Source organism: Sinocyclocheilus rhinocerous, unplaced genomic scaffold, assembly GCF_001515625.1.
Source record: "Sinocyclocheilus rhinocerous isolate Xijiao unplaced genomic scaffold, SAMN03320098_v1.1 scaffold1100, whole genome shotgun sequence".
In the NCBI taxonomy this organism is placed as follows: Eukaryota; Metazoa; Chordata; class Actinopteri; order Cypriniformes; family Cyprinidae; genus Sinocyclocheilus; species Sinocyclocheilus rhinocerous.
In genome coordinates this window covers 206,213-219,248 of record NW_015635085.1, presented here as the reverse complement: position 1 = coordinate 219,248, position 13,036 = coordinate 206,213, and the positions used below count along the sequence as shown (strand labels likewise).

Below are 13,036 nucleotides of genomic sequence, written 5' to 3'. Positions count from 1 at the left end.
TGTACGCGGTAGACCAATCCAGAGCCAATCTCTCCAAGGCTCTGGACCAATCACAAAGGACTGCGCCATCTGACCAATCACAGCAGTGAGGGATCACGGAAAGGAGGGGTTTAGAGAGACTGATACTTTGAACTGCTTCGCACGAGTCGTTTACGAATCATTTAGAAATTAGTTAAAATTAAATCTATTTTTTGAGAAAACTAACGTGTTTTTTTGACCTTGCATGCATGTAAACTTGTTTTAGGAGACTCATAAAACAATATTAGCAACCTTAAAAATGGCACAATAGGGGCACTTTAACATGGCACATATTGAACCGTACCGAAACTGTGACTCTAAAACCATGATACGAACCTAACCGTAACTTGAACCGTTACACCCCTATTATATACAGCTCTTTCTTCTTAATGTCCCGAAAAACTCCCAACATGGGGTACTCAAATGATAAAACTGAATGCCCAGCATCCTCATTTTCTTCCTGTACAACAGCAGAGACTTTAATATCCTTCATGCACTGGTAGATAAAGTGCAGAAAAATCAATTTCCTTTGAATGTTCTTAATAAAGTCATCTGGTGGCTCAAGCACGTTCAGTCAGTGCCATAACAGAGGTAGACAGATTATTTGCAATTAACCTTTTAACCTGCACCCCCCATATATTACATATATTATGTAAAAATATCTAACAAAATGGACCAAAAATTCAATCTTTGTTACGTACTTCGTGAAGAAGAGGAGAGTATCCTTAACTGAACAGAACTGGTCACACTTAAATGTTCTCTTAAACTAAAAAGAGAAAAGACATAGGAAACCAATTAGCATTTGAAAGTTATAATTTATAGACATTTTAAGAAAGAGATAATTTACCTGTTGAGAGTGTGTTGACTGTCTGTGTAGTTGGATGGCTGAGCTCCAGAAAATCAGTAATGAGGCATCTTAGAGTGTAGCCTCGGTTAGGGTTTTACATAAAAACATAATACACACAACATGCTGCTGTTGTGGTTATTGTTGTTGTTATTGTTTTAATTGACATGCAAAATCGTCAGTGCTCTTAACAACAGTTATTAGCCGAATACATTAATTGACAATTGACACTGAACATTAATAAATACATAAAGTAAAACACAAAATAAGAACAAACAAATAGATGAAGACCAACTTTCAGTGAAACAATCACAATCCAATCAATATGATGCCTTAAAGTCCATCATTTTGGTGTGATTAAGTAGCGATTTTTCTCTGCAGATGATGAGGTTGTGGGATGTGATACATCTGAAATACACAATTGAGTTTAGAGTTACAGTGTGTCCATGTGTTTGTGTAAAAACAATTATGTTTATGAAGGCCAAAAGCAAAAATGTGAGCCCTTCACAATCTTAAAAGAAAAAAAGTGATATAAAGTCATGGGATAGTTTTAATATTTATTGTGACTGGGTATGTTTATACATAAAACCAAGTAATAATTAAAAAAAATCTAACTATGAATTATAAATTAATTGTCTCTTTTACTTACTTAGTGGAGAAGAGGAGAGAAGTTTCCACAGCTTAGCAGAGCTGCACACACGTAAATGTGACCAAAAACTAAAAAAACTAAAAAAAACTAAAAAAATAAAAATAAAAAAAAAGATAAGAACATCTTTGTTTGGAAGCCAGTTACATTTTTAAAGTTAAATTTGTATTTAAATTTTATGAATGAAATCATTTACCTGTTGAGAGTGTGTTGGCAGTCTGTGTAGTTGGATCACTGAACTCCAGAAAATCAGTAATGAGGTGCATTGTCAGTTTCAGATTTGAAAAACAAAAGGGCGGTAATAAAGAACCCTAAACAAAGAGTATAGAAGACCAAGAGTCGAAACTCTGATGCTTTTTGGGTAACAGCCACTAGGTGGCCCTCCGGTAGAGCGGCCGCCATTTTGGGGTGAAGTAAAAATCTTGCCTTTCATCGTTTTCCCAAAGACCCTGACAGGTAATTATTCACAAAAGTGTAAAATATTGTGTTTTGAAGTGTGGACGTAGCGCTGTCTTATGCACCTGCTAACTTTAACTGTTTTCAGTCTAGTAGTGAACTTAAATCCTTGTAGGAACTGCAGGTCCTAGCCATAGAAACCATAATAATGATTTATATGGCTAAGTAATGAGCTTATGCAACTTTACACATTTACAATTACTTACTATATTATTATTTATTGGAGATGGCCCTTTTATACCCAAAATGCTCTGTTCATTATTTTTGGCAATCTCACCTATTTGCACAGTTGTGTTGTGATCTCTAAGTTCTGGCATCTCCTCCAAACCAGGATACACTCGTACAGTCCCATTGCCTTTTCTCACTTGAACACCTGGATGAAGACACACCCATACTCTCCATTAAACTGCTTGAAATTTTGCAGTAAAGGTCGTGCAATAGCATAACATATAGCACATAGTGCACAGACCTTTGAGGTTTTGATTGAGTGATCTACTGGATCCTGCCACTGAAGTCCCGTTTGTCCAAGACTTTTGCATTCCTCCACAAAAGGTTTGAGGAAGCTAGTCATCAGTGGTTTAGATGACCCAAACCACAAGGCACATAGTATGACAGTTTTATCTCTTTCCTCTCTGGGTACTTCATTAACAGAGCATAGTAAGGGCCAGATGCTGAATTTAGATGACTGGAACACAGGCACTCAGTCACAATTGAATGACAGGGAAAAGGAAGAATCGCTAACTGATTTGAGATATTTGTACAACTTCCCATCAGAAATATCTGTTATTCCATCTCGGTTTTGGTCATTGTAAATGTTTATAATAGGTTCATTCTCCAAAAGAACTTTAAGTTGATCCCTCAAAGGTATACAAAAAAAAATTTGGCCCAACTCTAAACTTAGTCTCACAGTTTGTGTTGATGAGCAAATCTGACATTTTAATTCACTGTCTTTAGACACTGAAAGGCCAATGTAAGAGCTGCAAACACCACAATAATGATGGAATTCCGATTTGACAAAATCTTTAAACACCTTCTCTAGTATGTACTTGCTACGTGGGATGCTTGCAGCATCTCCACTACATAACCTTAACAGCTTCAGTAGGTCCTCCATTAAAACCCTGTTACATTGTGCTTCAGGGAAAATGCGATGATGTTCAGCCAACTGGTATCTGTGACATGGTCATTTGAGGAACCTGAAGAGGCATGGTTGGTATTCTGTAACAAATGGGAAAGAATCAAAATAGGAGTGATCATAATCAAAGTGTGTACCAAAAGAAATGTGTTACGGTTTAAATGTTGATATTCTTATTTTTAAACTCAACAATGCATTATGCTATGTATTGAATTAAGCATCTCATCTCAAATTCTGTTATCTCTACACATTTAGGGACACTGCACATGAAAGACAATGTAGACCTAAATTACATGCAACATTCCTGATTTACATTTAGTCTGGTATAAATTTCCTATTTACCTGCACTTCTGATGAATTCCCCTCTTCTGCAGTCTCTGGTGAATGTGACATCAGGCTGTCATCCTAAAAAGAACAAGACTGTTTAATATATATAATTTGAACTATTAATGGTAAATATAGCAATGGAAACGTATAGAAACTAAAGTAGAAATAGGTCATGTTTACCTGTATTTCTTCGGATATAGGCTGCCCTGTCCTTAGTGATAGATTGACCTGGATGAGGGGACAAAATGAACTAATAAAAGTGAATATGAAGGAGAATGTCATTTAAGAAATACAGATTCAAGTATTAACTGTTGGATATTTTTAAAGGAAGAAATCTCACATTAGTGTTCGGTGATTGTGACGGTTCATTCCTTTTGGGGAGGTGTGACATATCATAAAAGAAAGCAATACATAAATTCATAAAAATCAAAAGAATAGCCTTTGGTAATGTTCAGTATCCAAATGTCTTACTGACAGCTGGATGACATTTAAACAAAACTTTTGACCCGTTTTTCTATGGATGGTGACTCTCTTGTTGTCTCTGGTTGTAACAGTATATTGTCCTAAAAGAGACGACAACGTTATTCAATTATGTGAAAGAAACAAAAACAGGCCTATATCAATAGATTAATACCATTTACTCCAAAATGTCTACCTGGAGGCCTGTATCTGTGGGAGTGGATTCTTCGAACGGAGCTCTTTGGAATGTAATACAAATGCGTCAGTCATTGCCTTGGTAACGCAAGTGTAACGTAAACAGCGATATGGACGATGATCAGATATTTCTGTTTTTGGGACTCCTTTTTTTCCGATACTTACTTTGTTAAATAACAGAAAAAAAAAGACAACTCTTGACGCGAACAATAAAATAAAGAGAAGGCGACGACGGGTATAATATCCGTAAGCGCAAATGTTTCCTCCACAGACCAAACTGTCTCAGATGGTTTTTTCTTTTTTATATTGAACGTAGCGTACGTTAGCTGTTTACTTGGCTGTTTGATCAAATAGCGCGCTTCCGCTTAGCTAGCTATGGAGAAACTGGTAGCCAGGCAACAGAGTGGCGATGTCACGCACACGCACTCTACCAGCACGGCTCAGCACGGTTGTCTAACCATGCAGAGAATTCCGGGCCGAGAACGGTTTGTAATCGTGCCGCGCCGTACCAGGCTCACGTGGAAATACAACTGGAACCGTACCTGACAGTTCTTAGAACCGTTCGGCCCAATAGTGGAAAAGCGGCTTTAAGTTTGCTATCAGCTAGTAACTGGAGCCTTATCCAGGAATTCTCTGCAACAACTTTGACATAGACCTTGCTTCGTGTATTTAGCTAATGTTAGCTGAATTAATTTATTTTTAGTATATGTTGTATTGGTATTATACCGATAACATTACGTTACTTTTATTTAAAAAATATTATCCATTGTACTTATCTTCCACAAGCTCTGCAGCTAACTTGCATGCAGGTGACACATTAAGTTGACCTAGCATTATGTCTGCCATTATGTCAATCAACCTCGCAAGACACCATGTGAATAATGAAACAGTCTTAAATGCATTAATCTAAATTGACTAAAAGCAACCCTCTTTTAATTCCCAAGGTGCGATGAGGAAGTTTGCAGTGGTCCAGTGCGGAGGATGCTGGGATGTATAGAAAGGTAAAAACCGATGCCATACGTAAATATGATGACACCAAGATGGATGATGATGGATACCCACAAACGGACTATTCAGCTGCTGTGGGGTGGCAGAAAGGGAAAAAGCCAAAACATGGCTGTCCAGTGTACATGGCCTCTATCAAGTTTGTGAGCAGTAAGTAAACCTATCTAATGGATTTTATTTATTTTTTTACAGTGTCATGTCCAATAAAAAATGTGAAGCTGTTGTGAGGTGTAAAGTTATGGCAGTTTTGTAACTACCATTGACAATAAAATGCACAGGAATAATTACATGCAGTGAATTTTAAATATTGTTTTCTGTACTGTGAAGTGCCTTAATCTGATCTCTCCTCACACCTTGAACTTTTTTCAGACAATCAATTTCATACTAATAGTAAAATTAAGGAATTTCTGGGGTTGGAGTCTGATGAAAGTAACAAGCCACTGCCTAAGAAAAGGGCCTCAGTCCCACCATCAAGATATACAGATTCAGATGAAACTGATGTTGAGAATACACCGGTAAGACTGTGTGTGTTCAACAGTCACTGAATGAATTTTAAGCATATAAATCACACACCATATATGTAGTATGTAAATGTCAGTACTGAGTTGAAATCTTTGCAGACTTAAAAAAAGGTCTCTGGTATTTGTAAACCTAGGTCCTATTGCTATTTAGAACAGTAAAACCGTCAGTGACGAACAGGCTATGCAAAGGAAGTGTACAAGGCAAGACAAAGTAATCTACTTGTTTTTGCACCTGACTATATCCAAAATGTGGATGGCATTAAAATCTTCTTTTAGATCTGCCTCCCTCCCCTTAGATTCTCTCACTTAGCATTCTATACTGTACAGTCATTCATTTTATGTCTATCTGTTTACATTTATAGAGGTAGGAAGACGAATATCTATGAAGATAAATACGTATCAGCTCCATATCCGCTCCAGGCTCATACACTTTTAATAACATTTTTAGCCTAGTAGTTGTAAAAGTAAGCATTACTTTGATGATGCCATCTTGACTGGCACCCTTCCATTGTATAGCCTTTTCATAGCTGGTAGCTGGATATACCACTCTGCCTCAATTGAATGTTTTCAAAAAATTAATGGATTTCTCCATTGATGTTTGGTCTAGTCTCAGTAGAGCTCTTCAGACTTGACACGTACATTGAGAACTCTAGACATTCATGGAAACTATTTTTTATCCACTTGCACTGGATTCATGTTAGGTCAGGAAATCCTAGACTTGTTTCTTTTTCTTTGACAGACCCAAAGGAACAGGACAGTGATTCCCAAACCACAGAGGAATGTTGCCCAAATGATTGTTGATGAATATCAAGCCACAACCTTGACAAACTCCGAAGAAGCTGAAGGAAATGGAGGAGGAAAAAAATTGAAAAGTGAAAGGAAACAAAATAAACAATTCACAGAAACAAAGAAAATACAATTTCAAGGCAGGGAAAACAGTGAACAATTGAGCTGGACCAAAACAACTAAGAGAAAACATTAAACAAAACAGTCCCACCTTCTCAATCAGGACAGCTAATTTAATTACACAAATATAAAAAAAAAAAGAAAAACAAATTGCAATTTCAAAAAGAAACCACCATCTATAAATTTATTAGTCAACAATATTAAAATGCTAGGTATACTAGCCTCACAATAACATTTAAAATAAATACCTTTGAGACTTTAGCTGATCACACACCATTAAAGGGCTACAATCATCACCATATACTTCCTAGAAAAGAAAGGACTCTTTTAACACTCTTGTATAAAAGGGTGTCAGCTTAGTGTGTACACGGGTATACTGTTCATTGTTTTATACCATAAAAACGCCCTACCATAGATTGTCAATGCTCCCGTGCAGTATGCTATGCTGCTCGTTCAGAGTCTGATACTCCTCCAGCCCAAGATAACCAACATGAGAATTGAAGACATCTAAAAAACACTAAAAGTGCAATTACATGATTACACACCACTGACATCATCTCATACCGTTTACACGATTGTAAATCACTGGCTTTTGACCAGCGACGCATAAGCCAGCACTAATTTAAATACCTCACAAATCTAATCATACAAATGACCAACAAATTAAATGTTAACATGTTCTTCCAGCAACAGACAACCACCTGCGCGCCAAACAATTGAAACGCAACTCATCTACTGATCGGAAGTGTGTATTTAAAGGGAAATCCTGCATACCATCATAGGTACAACAGCGCCTCCTAGCGGCTTGGCTACATACACCCCTGCTTTTTAATGATCACCGTCCCGGTGAGCAACCTAATGTAGCTCACTACTGCCAAGGTCTAAAAAGGGTAGTAATACCACTAACCTCCGCTATACTAATAGACCCATTTTGTGCTATGGACTGAGGAAGGTGAAAAGGATTTGGGTGTTGGCCTGCTGTCCTACGAGTAGAACGCCTAACAGGGGGAGTAGTCACTTCTGACTGGCCAACTGGCTGGTCTAAGAGAGGCTCTATATTAGTAACCAACCCCAACTCCTGTTCTTGTGTAAACCCTTGGGATTGCCCACCCGTGGGCTCGCTCATATGGCCCATGGGAGGACAATTGCTTGTTATCCCCGCCAAACTAACCCCATGGCTGGTAACTCCAGGACTAGAATCAGCTTGGGCACCTACCTCGGTATGAACCACAACTATGTGTGGCTGGATTCCCACTTCTGAATCCTCAGACCTCAGTTCCCTACCCGGATTAAGGGAGATACCTGAATCACTTCTAATGGGTTGACCAAGACTATCTGTACCCTGAGAGCCAACTTAAGGTGCGAACGATGAACAACCTTAATAGGGCCATCTTTTCCCTGGGGTCTTATCTTATACAACGTCCCCACTTGATTGGTACATGTCACAACTTCAAACAACAAATAACTCCAAACATCCTGGATCTTGTGGTGGCCATGAAAATGGTTTCTACAATATACTAACGTGCCAGAGGACAGTATAGGAGTTACCTCAAAGAAACCAACCCTACGGCGCTCTGCCGCACTCTCCAAGTGTTTTAGAGCACTGGTATAAACAGAAGTCAAGTGCTCTTGATGCTTCTCCAGCACTGCAATTGACTGAGGAACCTTAATACCTGATAATACAACTGCAGATTGATCAGAATGCGAAGGGAGCCTAGAAAGTGCATATGCATTTCGATTTGCAGCTCCTGGTCGATATCTAATCTCGTAGTTAAATAAAGCCAGTTGGGAAACCCAACGCTGTTCAACTGCCCCCAAATTCGCCGACTCAAGATAGCGCAGTGGATTGTTATCAGTATAAACAGTGACCTTATTACCAAGAAGATATTCTCTAAAGTTCTCTGTCATGGCCCATTTCAGGGCCAAGAGCTCCAGCTTCATTGCACTATAGTTAGTCATGTTCCTCTCACTTAGTCGAAGCCCGCGACTAGCGAAAGCAATTGGTCTCCGCAGCCCCCCATGTTCTTGTGATAACACTGCCCCCAAACATAAATGGCTCGTGTCAGTCTCTAAAATAAAAGGGCACGAGAAGTCTGCATACCCTAAAACAGGAGCCTGAATGTCTTTTAAGTCATTAAATGCTTTCTCACAGCTATCTTCCCAATGTTGTTCAAAAGAACCCTGCTTAACCCTCTGGGGTCGACTAACGCGGATACGCGTTTTGTGGCATCTTCTCCTGATAACACCGAAAAGAACTTAAATTACACTTTCAGTTTTGATCTTACAGATTAGAGCAATACATCAATCGAATCTGTAAATGGTCTACTTTTATTTGTATACACACATAACAAGATCTGTGGTACGCTCCACACCTTGGTGACCGTGGTTATCATGGAGGCTTGTAAGCACCTCAACCTGAAGGCCCTTAGGCAGCAACAATTGCCACACCAACTCTCTAGAAGGAGGTATTTGCACGGTCCTATACAGAACTCCATCCACCTCCCGTACTCGGGGCCACTGTTTTACCAACTGTTGAACTTCTCTTGACATGTTCTTCAATTCAGCAACTGTTGGTTGCTGCCCCTGCACCCAAAATTGTTGAAAGGCCTGGATACATGGGTCCGCGGCCTGCAAAGCTCTCAAGTCTGCCTTACTATGAACCAGAACAGCGTCCACTGTTAACGATTCCACCACCTGGGGGCCCAACCCAGGTGGTTTCTCCAGCACTGCAATTGACTGAGGAACCGTAATACCTGATAATACAACTGCAGATTGATCAGAATGCGAAGGGAGCCTAGAAAGTGCATCTGCATTTCGATTTGCAGCACCTGGTCGATACCTAATCTCATAGTTAAATAAAGCCAGTTGGGAAACCCAACGCTGTTCAACTGCCCCCAAATTCGCCGACTCAAGATAGCGCAGTGGATTGTTATCAGTATAAACAGTGACCTTATTACCAAGAAGATATTCTCTAAACTTCTCTGTCATTGCCCATTTCAGGGCCAAAAGCTCCAGCTTCATTGCACTATAGTTAGTCATGTTCCTCTCACTTAGTCGAAACCCGCGACTAGCAAAAGCAATTGGTCTCCGCAGCCCCCCATGTTCTTGTGATAACACTGCCCCCAAACCTAAATGGCTCGCATCAGTCTCTAAAATAAAAGTACGCGAGAAATCTGCATACCCTAAAACAGGAGCCTGAATGAGCTGCTCTTTTAAGTCATTAAATGCTGTCTCACAGCTATCATCCCAATGTTGTTCAAAAGAACCCTGCTTAGTGGTTGCACACCGCTTCCGAGTGCCCTGTAAATTCCCAACTAATTTATGCAGGGGGGCTGCTAGTCTAGCAAAACCCTCAACAAACCGACGATAGTATGATGCAAATTCAAGAAATGACCGCAGCTCTCTAACAGAGTTAGGCCTGCCCCATTCAGCAACAACACGGATCTTTTCTGGGTCAGTTGCCACCCCGGCTGCTGATATCACATGGCCAAGGTATGTCACCTCTGTTTGGAAAAAGTGATATTTCTTCAGTTTTACTTTCAAGTTGTGGGTTTTGAGCACAGAAGGAGCTGGTGGCAAGAAAGATCCTGAAACAGCTTGAGGAACAGAGGACTCTAAATGCTTAAGAATAGTATCTAGCTGAGCCTGCTGTTTACGAAGACTTTCTTTGACTTCAGTCAACTCATCTGAGGGCTTATTTAGGATAGCATTAGACTGTGCTGAGAGGTCGGTAACATTAGTAATGCTACAAGACTGGGCACGAGGTCACTGCATACAGGGATTTTCACCTTCTACCTAACGCAAGGCTTCCTGTCTGGCATCTAGGAAACTAAGATTAGGATCTAGTCTAACATGTCACCGTAATTCACGTCGAAGCATCCCATCTCTCACAAACTCTATAAACTGATCTCGTAGCACAGTGTCAGGATTTGCAAAGCACGCTGGATCTTTACGTTTAATCACATCCATAAAGGACATGAGAGCATGAGAATACTCTCTCATTGACTCACCTTCAAGTTGTCATCGCTGGAAGAACTGCTTCTGAAGACTAATATAAGACTGAGAGCACCCATAAACGCTAATAAGTATATTAAATATCTTCTCAGGGTCATCTAGTTCAAAGACTGGGCGAAACCTAACCTGTGTCCTAGCTTCACCATCCAGCAAATCAAAAATTGCCAAAGCCTGCTCAGCACATGACATTGGACGCATAAGGGAACCCTGCCGACTACACCAAATGTGGTATAACAGAGAGCAAGTACTCCTATATTCTTGACTACGCCACTCCAATTTTATTTGGGTAGGAGATCCCAGGTCATGTAAGGGGTTTTCCCACACGGCTATTCAAATAAAAGAATATCCTTAAGACAGAATTACTATAAAACGCAGTTTCGATTTTATTAATCAAGTAGTTTCACTTCCAAGCTGGCTAATTTTACTCATGCAAGATGGAGACACAAATAACTGCAAAGGATAATATCACTATCAAAGAAAATAATGAAATTAAAACCAAAATAATTGATTAATACAATAAACCAAAAAAACTAACGTCAATTCTCATACATAGCACCTCAAAGCATGAAATACAAAAGAACCACAGCACACATGTGAATGATGGTGAATATACTTCCTCCCTATATAGTTACAATGAGTAAACTGCCAGTAATGGCCTCGTTGGCATGTAAAATAAACGGACCAAACGATAACCAATAGTCATGGGCCAAAAAGTAAAAGGAAACAAAATAAACAATTCACAGAAACAAAGAAAATACAATTTCAAGGCAGGGAAAACAGTGAACAATTGAGCTGGACCAAAACAACTAAGAGAAAACATTAAACAAAACAGTCCCACCTTCTCAATCAGGACAGCTAATTTAATTACACAAATATTAAAAAAAAAGAAAAACAAATTGCAATTTCAAAAAGAAACCACCATCTATAAATTTATTAGTCAACAATATTAAAATGCTAGGTATACTAGCCTCACAATAACATTTAAAATAAATACCTTTGAGACTTTAGCTGATCACACACCATTAAAGGGCTACAATCATCACCATATACTTCCTAGAACAGAAAGGACTCTTTTAACACTCTTGTATAAAAGGGTGTCAGCTTAGTGTGTACACAGGTATACTGTTCATCGTTTTATACCATAAAACGCCCTACCATAGATTGTCAATGCTCCCGTGCAGTATGCTATGCTGCTCGTTCAGCGTCTGATACTCCTCCAGCCCAAGATAACCAACATGAGAATTTAAGACATCTAAAAATCACTTAAAAGAGCAATTACATGATTACACACCACTGACATCATCTCATACCTTTTACACGATCGTAAATCACTGGCTTTTGATCAGCGACGCATAAGCCAGCACTAATTTAAATACCTCACAAATCTAATCATACAAATGACCAACAAATTAAACGTTAACACTCTTCAAAACGGATAACATTCAATAAAAAGACCTACCAGAGATTGTTCTTCCAGCAACAGACAACCACCTGCGCGCCAAACAATTGAAACGCAACTCATCTACTGATCGGAAGTGCGTATTTAAAGGGAACTCCTGCATACCATCATAGGTACAACAGCGCCTCCTAGTGGCTTGGCTACATATGTATTGCAGTTATTTTAGAATTGTGGTGAATCATGCAATCAGCTATCACATTGTTTTGTGGTTTTTATGGTTAATTGTTAAATTATTGTTGAACTGTTGTTTTATTTCAATAACATTGTTTAACTTTGTATGTAAAGTTGAGGCAAACAATTTAATAATTGGTAATGACAATAATTATTGGTAACTGCATTTTTATCAAGTATATAACAATACAACTATATAACTTATCCAACCTCTGTAACATTTGGTATTACATGGCTTTGTAAAATGCACCATTGACATTGAATTCATCAGCTTGCATTACCATATGTACACATAGGAGGTAGTTGAGTAGGTAAATTGGTATAAGATATTATTTTATTTTATCATATCTTATTTTGTTTTATTTTCATTGTTAGAGCTACCAAATCTGATTAATGAAGTAAAGATGGCCCTGAAGTCTCAGTGTTCATCAACAACATCAGTCAGCTCTGACTTGGAAAGTGGACAGGGTTTGCCACAGAGTATTACACAGCCCTCCACCCACCGAAAGCAGTATCCACAGAACAGGTAGTGTACTATTTAATTAATCAATTAATACTGCACTTTTCAATTAACCATTTGGTAATCAGTATCTATATAAAACTATTGCATCCCTTTGCAGCACTGCATAATAAATTGTTTTCGTACTCTTCCTAAAACAGGTGGAAATTTCTCCTGGATCTAATGTATTCGTTGATAGACTGGCATGGGCTGTGGCCCAGAATGCGAACTCCGCCTCCTGTTTTGTGAGAACACTCCTGACAGCAGTGTTCCCAATTGATGTGCTCATTGTGAGCAATCTTCGAGGAACATCCAGGGATTCTGGGCCACAACGTCAGGCTCTTGACAAAATGAAAGTGGATGCTATCTACAGTAAGTTTCAAA

General features: G+C 39.0%; 1 long non-coding RNA gene across 1 annotated transcript; it reads right to left on the bottom strand.

Moving 5' to 3' along the window:
* Positions 1-11,375: 11,375 nt before the first annotated feature.
* On the bottom strand, positions 11,376-12,105 carry LOC107746716 (uncharacterized). Its single transcript, XR_001640723.1, has 3 exons — positions 11,983-12,105; positions 11,679-11,785; positions 11,376-11,576 (listed from the first exon to the last, which is right to left on the bottom strand). It is a non-coding gene; the product is annotated as an uncharacterized LOC107746716 (long non-coding RNA).
* Positions 12,106-13,036: the final 931 nt, after the last annotated feature.